The 11,432-nt window shown below is 39.0% G+C and overlaps 1 long non-coding RNA gene across 2 annotated transcripts; it reads left to right on the top strand.

Moving 5' to 3' along the window:
- Positions 1–3,979: 3,979 nt before the first annotated feature.
- On the top strand, positions 3,980–5,223 carry LOC141716803 (uncharacterized). Of its 2 annotated transcripts, XR_012573373.1 has the most exons (4): positions 3,980–4,015; positions 4,308–4,409; positions 4,564–4,685; positions 5,068–5,223. It is a non-coding gene; the product is annotated as an uncharacterized LOC141716803 (long non-coding RNA). The 2 variants fall into 2 exon arrangements; XR_012573372.1 differs by lacking the exon at positions 3,980–4,015 and having other exon boundaries at positions 4,255–4,409.
- Positions 5,224–11,432: the final 6,209 nt, after the last annotated feature.

Below are 11,432 nucleotides of genomic sequence, written 5' to 3'. Positions count from 1 at the left end.
CTAATAGAGGGTTGAGTAGGTTGAGGTGTATATGTGTTGGTGGGTTGAACATCAGGGTAAACAGATCTGTAGGTTTGAGGATCAGCATTTACCAAGATCTATTTTATAGACTGAGGTATCTGTAAGGGTCTAACCACCTTTTTCTTAAGGTCAGCATTTACCAAATCATTAAAAGCCCGTTTTGCAAGTTTAAAGGGTGGAAATAAAGAACTGGCTAGTTGAGGGTCATCAGCACAACAAAAAGTATAAATAAGCTGACAGAATCTAGCAAAGTATACTACATTCCTATCCTCTGTCATCCTATCCCCTATAAAGCCTAGCACATCACTTCCAAAAGCAAAATGAGTTTGGTGAATAATAGCATACCCGATGTGTTGACTCATAATTGGAATGGCATCAAAGTTGGAATACTTATTGGCGAATGGCTAAGTGATGCAGTCAAAGAAAAAGCCCCATTCCTTCTGATATGTGCTCGTTTCAACTGTCCAAGCCTAGCCAAACTCTTCTCATACCCCAAATTGGCCATGAGCTGCTGGAGAACGGGTTTCTCTGTTGTTGAGAAAATGCAGCCTTCTGGTAAGTGTAGAGCTTTACGAACTGCTCCAGGAGTTACCACATGCTCAACATCATTTACTTCAAAAATAATGCTTGGAGTACCAGTAGCACCACCATTATCAAAATGCCCAGTCCGCCAGAACATCAGAACTTGTTGGTTGGAAATGACTTGAGGCTGGGACAATGCATACCCAATCTCACTGTGTGCTAGAAGATCTTGCACAAAGTGCAAATCAGATGGAGCTTCAGCATGGTTTAAGATTGTAGCATAGTTGTTGGGTACAAACTTGGCTCCATCTATAATCAAATCCTTAGGTGCCATGAGAAAAATTGAGAAATAAGGTTGCCTGTAAGGTGTTTGATAAAATGTCTGTATGAAAAAAAAGGTCAGGAGATGAGAGAGAATAAAAGTAAAGAAAGAGAGATAAAGTGTGAAAGTAAATAAAAGATTTTACAATCTTCTCTCTCTTTTACTTATACACAGTAGAAAAAGTAACTGTTGGACACCTGTCAGATATGCACAGTAAAAGATAATTAATGGACACTGGAATACAGTAATCATTACTTATCACATGCAGTATTTCAAGGAAAAATTGTTCCACTTACCAAGTAATCCCATTAATTAAGGCAGTTTAGTTTTAATTTAAAAATTAAAACTGTTCCCACTTAATAAATTATTTTTACTACGAGACCAATATTCTGTAAAAATATGACTAATGATAAAATGACCATAAAGAAACCAAGTAACAAATATTGACACGTCAGAATCAGAACTTGATTTGTATTGAAGTTAAAACGGTCATCAGAATATGGGTAAATCATGATTTAAAAATGTATCAAACGACACAGAGACAAAATCTTGCATAAATATAGAAATTTCATTAATATATTGAGAAAATACATATCATGAAATTTAAATTACAGCAGAAAATTATAAGATTGTCCTAAGCTACAAATCCTAACATCAACAGCTTTTGTCCTAAACTAAGAAGCCTGACAAAGCTGACGGTGAAGAGAAACAGGGAGTAGAAACTATTTCTTCTTCCTACTCTCAACAAAAAGAACAGCGAGATGAATGATTCGCTCCTGCTGTCGAAGACGACGGAGATGTAGTTCTCTTCGAACTGTCAACAGATCACGTTTAATAATCTCTGGAAATTGAATCCAGTGATTGTAAGGGATGTTGTCGATAGGGTATGGAGTTGGAATTCCATTGAGAAAGACATGTACTGTCTCAGTACCATAATTGTAAAACTAGCCAAACGCAGCCATTTTTGGTGATAAGAATAAGACGAGAGTGAGTATGGGAGAAAATGATAGATGTGCTGGCTGGAATGAAGTGTTGGTTTATATAACCAATGGAATGTCAGAAGACGCAAGGTAAATTTAATGATTATAGGTAGAAATAATTCTACCTCGTCTCCCTACACTACGCCATATATGGCCTATCACAACCCCATACCTAAAGAATGTTACCTAATATGTTACCTTAGATCAGGTAGTTATGAGTTAATTTAACATTGTGTTTTTTATGTTACCTTAACCAAAACTGTGGTGTTGCATTAGGTCGAAAGTGTTGCAGCTTGCAACATTCTCGTCAAAATGTTACCTTAGAGTATCAAAACATAAATATGATGTTTTTAAGATTAATTATTAATTTAAATTTATTTTCAAGAATTTGGGTGATATACAAATAGAATGAATAAAATCTTTGACGATATGCGAATTTTGTACATATTAAAACTTAAAAAAGTTAAAGAGGAATTAATTAGCAAAAAAAGTTAAAATAAATATTTTAAAATAATAAAATATATAAATTGTCGTCCTCTTGATATGAGCATTGTGATATAAGTTTAAAAATAAAAATATTAAAATATTAAAATATACATATTTATATAAAAAATAAAATAAATAAAAATAATATTTAAATATTTGAAGGTAGATTTATGGAATCTTAGAAATTTGATAAGAAGGTAAAATTTATGAAAATATTCAAACCTAGCCCCCAATTTTTTGGATTAAAGGCCGCCTACTTTTAGCCCATTAGAGCATCTCCAATCATGTTCACTTGTTAGGTAAAAAGTTTAGGTGACAACATGATTTAGATATTAGTTAAAAAATATACCACTCCAACCATTAGACCTGTTAGCAATAATTTTAGATATCCTCCATCCCGTCTTCTATATGTGTTGATCCTCTAACCATTAGCTAAAACATCCACGTCAGCTTTGGTGCCTTATTTAAAACTTAACCTACTCTGCACATTAATATATACATATATTTATATTACACTTTGTAAGAAATACCTATAATGATATGTAAATAACCAAATAACAACAATACCTCGAACAATTCCAAAACAACTGAACTACTTAATACATTCATGGAAAACCCAACTTTTTAGGCTGAAAGAGATATAATATATGTACAAAGCATCATGCTCGTATGTATGACACTTGGCAGTCCTTCAATTCTTTCTTTGGAATGTGATTAGATCACATGTTGATTTTTGTACTGATTGTAGGAGAAGTATGGCAGTAGTATTGCTGGTAGCAAAGAATTTGGTAATCTTTTGCAAATTAAAGGATTGTGTATGTGATTTTCTTTATATATTATGTTGAAAGGCATCAGGCAAACCTTCATGTTACAGAGTATATGGGATTATAATATTATTCGGACGATAAAGCGAAACTGATATTTAGTTATATTAATTGTTTATATATGCATGGTGATTCACCATGGCACTTCTCATAAATGCAACATTTGACTAGTGCAGGAGGCACAAAATTTGCAAATTGCTTCATCTGTTCACAAACGTTTTGCTAATATAGTTTATCTGGACTCTTGGTGTCAGTGAGAAAAAGTCAGGGTGCTATGATGTGTATGGTTTAGATGAAAAACTCCTGGAAATGGTACCCAAGCCAGTTCTTGCAGTGTTGTTTCTCTACCCCTTAACGTCTCAGGTTTGTTGTTTACGACATGGAAATGATTTCCCCTATTTGAGTCTGGTTTACAGGATCTTGGTTTAGATTTAACATGATATCCTTTTGCAGAGTGAACGTGAGAGAATACAGCAAGACGCGGTCACTAAGGCCAGTCTCATAAATCGTCTTTTTAATTGTGTACAAGTGGCAATTAAGATTCTTTTGAAGTTTATAACTCAGAAACTAAATAATTTTTTTAGTAAAATTGTCTTTGCATCTTATTAGATGGCCTTTTGTAACTGCATTTGCTCCGAAGAAGGGGAAATCGAGTGTGGTTATGTAACTGCATAAGGATCTTTTAGCATAAAAGGCATATGCTCATTTTCTTGTTCTTTTTTGTTAAATAGATAAACAGTTATAGTGTTATAATGTTTCAGCAAATAGAGCTATGTCTGCTGAGGCACGGTTAGCAAAGTTCAAGGTGGATTTTGATTTTATCTCTCGTGATACTTCCATCCTTTATCCTACTGACGGGGGTAATATGTGAAGCTAGTGTTTAACTTAACTTTAAATGCAGTGCCTTCTTTCGAAATTGTATTGACGTATTTGCATTATTGATCTGTCTTGTTCTATATTTTCTACGTACCTCAAAAATTTAGTTTCTTTTATTTTGTGATTTTAATCATTAAAATTTAGATCCACCACTAATGTTGGTTGATTTTCCTGGACTGGAAAAAGGAAATCTTGATGATTCATTGCTGAGTTTCTGCATTTGACAATAAACTGGATCTTTTTTCTTGACTTGATGACTTTATATTGAAATTGCAGATGGTTATAATTTTCTGCTAAACGGGCGCAAAACATATCTTCTGCTAAAGCCTTGGGAATTGTAAAGGAATTCGATAAATTAAATAGTCCAAATCAGATGAGGTATGTAAATCAATTAATTAAATTGTTCATTTACATCTCACATTTACAACTTTTGGTTAGGAAAATTAAACTTTTGATACACTATGTTGAATGCAGGAGTTCTAGTTATGTGCTTACATAACTTGTACTAATGTAATAACACAGATTTATGTAGTGAACTTTACTTTACAGGGAGATGTCAAATTTTTGAAGAAGTATTGTATCCCTGAAGTAATTGAACGGTGTAGTGCTGAACACAAGGCTTATGCAAGCCAAAATATTGTAGTTGATAACAAGGTAAAATAGACCAAATCCAGATGGATTCTCTTGCTTCGGATAGTGTTTTCTTTTCATTTGGTCTGATTTACTTGGTAAATCTTGAGCAATTTTTTTTAAAATGGTCAAATCTTTTGGGTTTTTATTTCTGCATTATTTACATGTCCTTATTCTGAGTTGCGTAATCATTTCTTATCTTAGCTGAATATATACGTGAAATTTCTGTGATGTAATACTTCTATGAATAAAGCATGAGTATTGTTTTCACACCTTTCTCATCCAAATCTTGTTAAACTGGTGGGACAATCTCATTGTCTTCTATACTGCAAGAAAGGCAATAGTAAGTCGGCCTTTGTGTCTTTAACCAGAGTCTGACAATCTCATTGTCTTCTATACTGAGCAGGAGGATGCTCTATGCTGCCACTTCCATGGGAAATACGCTTAAAGATTCTGATTGGAGCTGCTAGAGGTCTGGCATTCTTACACGCAGCAGAAAAAAAGATAATATATAGAGACTTCAAAGCCTCAAATATTTTACTGAATTGGGTAAGTATAACTAGTACAGTAGGTTGGTTTGTCCGTGCCAACAGGGGCATAGCCAGTAAAACCAATTACTCGGGTCAAAAAGTCAGAAAATCAATTCAAGTATATTTAAATAATTAATATATAGATATAATTGCAAGACAAATTGTAATATTAATAATATATAACTAAGTACATCAATTCCATAATTATATTACAAGCAACAGAATGACAAGTTCAAATTAGGCAGAGTGACTACTGTTATGGATAAAAAACTAATATATATATATATATAATTGTTGTATTTATTACTAAGGTACGTGAGCTCAAGCCCTTTAATGGCTGCTCTTGTGTTTCGTAGCTTAATTTTGCCTTTACGAGATGCCTACGTATCTCTGAGAAATAGAAAATCAAGCCAAAAAACGTAGTTCTGATTTGTGGGGTGAGACCCCTTATATAGATGTTGGGAGTCCTTGAATTGGACTTGGTTTAGGAGACTTGGTGGGCAAGTCTCATAATTAGAATGGACTTTGGAGTCCTAGATAGTAGGAAACTGATTCCTTATCCTTTTAGGTCCCTTTGAGGCCAATCTACAAGGATTTATATCCCCACTAGGACTTATCTTAATAGCTGTTTTTCTCCCTTATTTATTAATTACGAAATTAATAAATAATCAGGGTTTTTGGGCCTTCTTTGTCCCATCAGGCCTGATCCGGTCCATCAGGCATGATCAACATGTTAACCTTTCTGGTCTGAATGTCATACATCTTCTTATTGGGCCTTGGAGCCCAAACTGTAATAACTAATTATGTAATCAGGATTTATTCATCCCTATCATTTTCCCCCAACTTTTGAGAAAGCGTATAAGATTTCGCAAAAGTTAAGTTCACTTATTCCCTTACTGGGTATCGTTTTGCGTAAAGTGTGGAGCGACCTACACGTTTACAACGATTTACTTTTATTCCCTTTATTCAGGAATTATCTTAATTTCCAGGAATTTTTCCCTTGACTCCGGGATTTTTTCTTAATTTTCTGAATTTTTTTCTTTAATTTCTGGAATTTATCCTTATTTTTCTGGGATTTTTCAGATTTTCAGCCCTTTTTCGACCAGGATCCTAGTCGAAATTTCGACCTGGATCCTAGTCGAAAATATGGGCCAGTCTTGCAATCATGGTCGAAGGAGTTTGACTAGGATCCATGACCTGCAATTCGACCAGGATCCTAGTCGAACTTTCGACCTGGATCTAGGTCGAAAACTTACCCCTCTTTTCAATTCCTGGTCTTGAACTATTCGACTAGGAGTTCGACCAGGATTCTAGTCGATGTTTCGACCTGAATCCTGTTCAAAAATTCTCTGTTTCTCATGCTTCCTGGTCGAAGGATTTCGACTAGGATTCACGACCTGGTTTTCGACCAGGATCCTAGTCGATTTTCGACGTGGGTTTTAGTCTAGGTTTTAAACCCCATTCTTGAAAAATACTTGGTTCATTTCGACCTCATTCCTGGTCGAAGCTTCGACCTTAATCCAGTCCTGTTATTTCCGTTGTTTTCGTGTGTCTAGTCAAAAAATTTCGGGCAGGATTCACGACCTGGAATTCGACCTGAATCCTGGTCTTTTTTACCCGTTATTTTCGGGTGCCTGCTCGAAAGATTTCGGGCATGATTCACGACCTGGGGTTCGACCTGAATTCTGGTCTTTTTTACCCGTTATTTTCGGGTGTCTGCTCGAAAGATTTCGGGCAGGATTCACGACCTGGGGTTCGACCTGAATTCTGGTCTTCCACTAGCTAACTTCATTGGGCCTTACAACTTTTACGGCTACAATTTAGCTTATTACATTTTCCAAATCCTAATTGGATTTGGGCCTAGCCTTCTTTATTGGGCCTTATTTTACCGGGCCTCTTCATTGGGCCTTAAATCTTATTGGGCCTCTTTATTGGGCCTTAAATCTTATTGGGCCTCTTTATTGGGCCTTAAATCTTATTGATTTGGAATTATCTAGAATTTCTTGGAATTATTCTGGAATATTCCTTTTTTCTGGGCTTTTTTCTTTGGGCCTCTTTCCTTAATGGGCTTTCGTCCCTTCAACTTCCCTTTTCCTCTTATATAAAGGAGTAAGAAGAGGCTACTACTGCTCACTTTCTCATTTCTAAGTTTTTCTTCTTTCTCCTCCTGCTAAGTTTCTCAGAGTAATAACAGCAAGTCGGAGCTCAAAGCCTTTTTTAGGAGCGCTTCTTCAGGTAAAATCCCTCCCTTTACTTCTTGTGTCTTCTTTTCCATTATGTGGCTTTTTTTTAGGATAACATGTCTATGTGCCCCCCCTTTTCAGATGGCTAACAAGAAAATGACTCGCTTGGCCAAAATGAACGTGGCTAGAGAGTCCAACGAATTCCCTATTCGATCAAGGTATACTTCTTTAATCGACATGATCAACACTCGAGGGGATGAGTACCCGTCTGATGCGCATCTGGACGCGCACGATCATATTAGTGCTTTGCGGGATCCCAAGGAGCTGGAAAAGTTGAGCAGCTGCTTCAAAATCAAGGAACCTTTTAAGCTGGTTCTTGCAGGTCCGGCCGATAGGGCCTGCCAGTGGAAGAAGGACGCATTATGCGTATATAGGGATACTCTAAGGGCAGGTATCAGACTCCCTTTTCATCCGTTCATTCTTCTATTACTGGCTGATGTTGGCATCAACCCTTGCCAACTCCCCCCTAATTCTTGGAGGCTCATTCTGTGCTATATGTCACAATGTGCCAAGCACAATGTCCCTACTTCCGTTGCCATTTTTAGGAAAATTTTCCAGTTCAAAAACAGCCCTGATAAAAGTCCGGGTTGGGTTTCTCTAAACCAGCGCCCCAATATTCCCCACATTGTGAACGGGAAGTCCATCCCTGACAACAACTTGAGGTGGAAGAAAGATTTTTTTGTTCGTCGTTTGGGAGGGTGGAGATTGGGGCACCCTATTTCGATCGTCCTTTGGGCTTGCCGTCGATGGGAGCCCAAATGATATAACTTTGTCTGAGGAGGAGGCTAGAGCTTTCAACCTCCTTACGCAAGATAATGGGACTTCCCATTCTTGGGACCTTATCCGGGAGACCGTCCTGGTAGAACGCGGCCTCTCGCCCGTCCCTAAGAAAAGTAAGTTTCCTTCCTTACCTCTTTTTTATTTCCTTTATTTTTTATTCCGCTGATTCTTCAACTTATCTCGCTTGTCGCAGTGGCTGAGAAGATTGAGGAGGCTACCAAGCCTAAAGACCTGGAGACAACCAGGATGAAACGGGCTGGAAAGGTCTTAGAAGACCCACGCCTTGGTGACCGCTTCCCTGAGTTCCTCCTCCAAGCAATGGAACCAGGCGAGGAAGGCCCCAGCCAAGTTTTGCACAGCAAGCAGAGGCCAGGGGCCTATTTTCAACCTGCTTGGGGATCCGGGGCAAGGATTCAATCATTGGCAGCCCGGCGCTGTCCAAGGAATGGTCTAAGCATTCCATCTCCCCGGTGGACTATCAAGACTTTGTCCTTCAACAGGACTTAGAGGGGAATGAGCTTTTCGGAGCCCAGGCTTTAGCGACGGTACGTCCTTTTCCTATGCCCTTCATACTTGCCTTTTTATGTTTCTTTTCTCATACTTTTGCTGCTTCTCTTGCAGGCTAACGCCCATTTCCAAGGGGCGATTCACCAAGCTAAGGCTTGGAAGGTTGGCCTGGAGGATGCTAATAAGAAGTTGGAGGAGGCCAACTAGAGAATAGAGGCCCTTGAAGCTCAACTGGCCTCTTCCACTTCTGACCTGGAAACGGCCCGGGCTAAAAATGTTATTCTGAAGGCTCAGAAGGATAAAGCCTTTGACGGCTGGATGGACACCCAGGAGTTCAAGGACTTGATAGTGGAGCACGATGCCCTCCTACACCCAGTTAGCTATAAAGAAGGCTGGGATGCTGCTGTGGAGGCCGTCCAAGATGAATTTCCAGAAGTCCTTGAGCAGTCCTCCTTTCCTTGCTCTGTGCGAGTTCCGGAGCTTGGGGGTGTTACTGACAAGCTTGCCGATCTGATCAAAGATGGCCCTTCAGGGAGCCCAGGCCACAAGAGGAAAGAACTCGAGTCCAACTCTAGGGAGGAGGAGACTTCTTCCGAAGAAGATTCTTCGCCTGCTGTGAAGAAGGTCTGGGTGGAAGAGCCTCCAAAGGATGCGCCTCAGAATCTAGTGTCTCCCGCATCATCCAAAGCATCCGAAGGCGGTTCTGATGGAACCTCTACGGGGACTTCTGAGGGGACGACTGAGACGTCCGAGGAGACTTCGGATAGTGGTTCCGAAGAATCCGAGCCTTCCGAGGCCTAAGTTTTTTTATGTATATCTTCTTTCTAGACAATATGTGAACTTTGTTTATGTCAGAACTTGTTACCCTTCGGGGTTATTACATATGTTGTTTTCCTTACTTGCCTCTTTCTACTTTATCTTTACAATACTTAATATGCATTTGAACTTTAAACATCCTTAGATTGAAATAATTTCAAACTCTTTAATATGAAGTCTGGTTATCCAAAACCTTACATAGCATGGGTTCGACCCTAATCAATACTAACTAGACAATGTACATTCTAATGGAATATAAAATCCTACGCAAGCAAAGCTTCAAGGTGCTTTTAAACCTACTTGTCACAATGACAAGTGAGAATCGTACTTCGACTATCTTACACGTAGTAAACCTTCAGGTTTTATGCGTGCCAGGTTCTCGGGACTTTAAAACCATCCATAGTCTTCAGCTTGTAGGTTCCTCTACCCTGAACGCTCCTGACTCTGTACGGCCCTTCCCAATTTGGGGCAAGTTTTCCTTTCTGTCCTACACCAGAAGCTTCCACTTTCCTTAATACCAAATCTCCTTGCTTGAAGAATCTTTCTTTAACCCTTAGGTTGTAATAAAATGAAGCTTTTTTCTGGTATTCCACTATCTTTGCATGTGCCTCATCTCGCACTTCATCAATTAGATCCAGGGCTAACCTCTGCCTTTCCTCATTTTCTTCTGTATTGAAAGCCCGAATCCTTGGAGAGGAATGTGATATCTCCACTAGAAGTACTGCTTCTGCCCCATATGCCAACATGAAGGGCGTCGCTCTTGTCGTGACTCTACAGGTAGTTCTATAGGCCCATAATATGGGAAGTATCTCATCCACCCAATTATTTCTTGACTTCTCGATCCTCTTTTTTAGTCCATCCAGGATTATTCGATTTGCTACTTCTGCTTGCCCATTGACTTGTGGGTGAGCCACAGAGGTGAACCGTAGCTCAATTTCATTTTCTTCACAATACTTCTTGAATTCCTCATTGTTAAATTGTGTTCCATTGTCAGTGACGAGGATACGGGGAATTCCATATCGGCACATAATGTTTTCCCACAGGAATTATGCAACCTGCTTAGTTGTGATCTTGGCCAAGGGTTTGGCTTCAATCCACTTGGTGAAATAATAATGGCTACAATCAGAAACTTCCTTTGTGCCGTGGCCATGGGAAAAGGCCCCAAAATATCCATTCCCCACATAGCAAAAGGAATGGGCGAGTTGATAGAGGTCAACATATCGGGGGGTTGTCTAACAACAGGTGCATGCTTCTGACAGCGGTCACATTTCTTCACATATTCTTTGGCATCAGCCATCATTTCTGGCCAATAAAAGCCTAAACGAATTATCTTATGAGCCAAAGCCCTGCCCCCAAGTGTTGCCCACAAATGCCTTCGTGCACTTCTTCAAGAGCCAAGCATGCCTCATCGGGCCTGAGACACTTTAAATAAGGAACCACGAAAGATCTTTTGTACAATATCCCATCTATTAAAGAGTACCTTAGTGCCCGAACAGTGAACTTCCGTGCTTCAGCTGCATCGCTTGGCAACCAACCGGTTTGAATGTGAGCCTTAATAGGATCAATCCACGACGTCCCCAGGCTTATAGGAGCCACAAGTTTAACATCTATGCTTCTAGTCTTCAAAACACGGAAGTACACACTTCCTGAACTTTCTTCTATCTCCGATGAAGCAAACTTTGATAACGCATCCGCCTTAGCATTTTCTTCTTTGGAATGTGCTCAACATGGCATTCATTAAATTGGGTCATCACAGCCCTTACTAGGCGGACATACTTAGCCATCGTATCATCCCTTGCCTAAAATTCTCCCTTTACCTGGGATATGATCAGCTTCGAGTCCCCACGGACCTTTAAGTTTTTGACTCTAAGTGTTCCCGCTAGGCCAAGGCCAGC

Source organism: Apium graveolens, chromosome 4 (genome assembly GCF_009905375.1).
Source record: "Apium graveolens cultivar Ventura chromosome 4, ASM990537v1, whole genome shotgun sequence".
Taxonomy (NCBI): domain Eukaryota; kingdom Viridiplantae; phylum Streptophyta; class Magnoliopsida; order Apiales; family Apiaceae; genus Apium; species Apium graveolens.
Note: the sequence above shows the minus strand (reverse complement) of the source record. Positions and strands in the feature narration are given on the sequence as shown.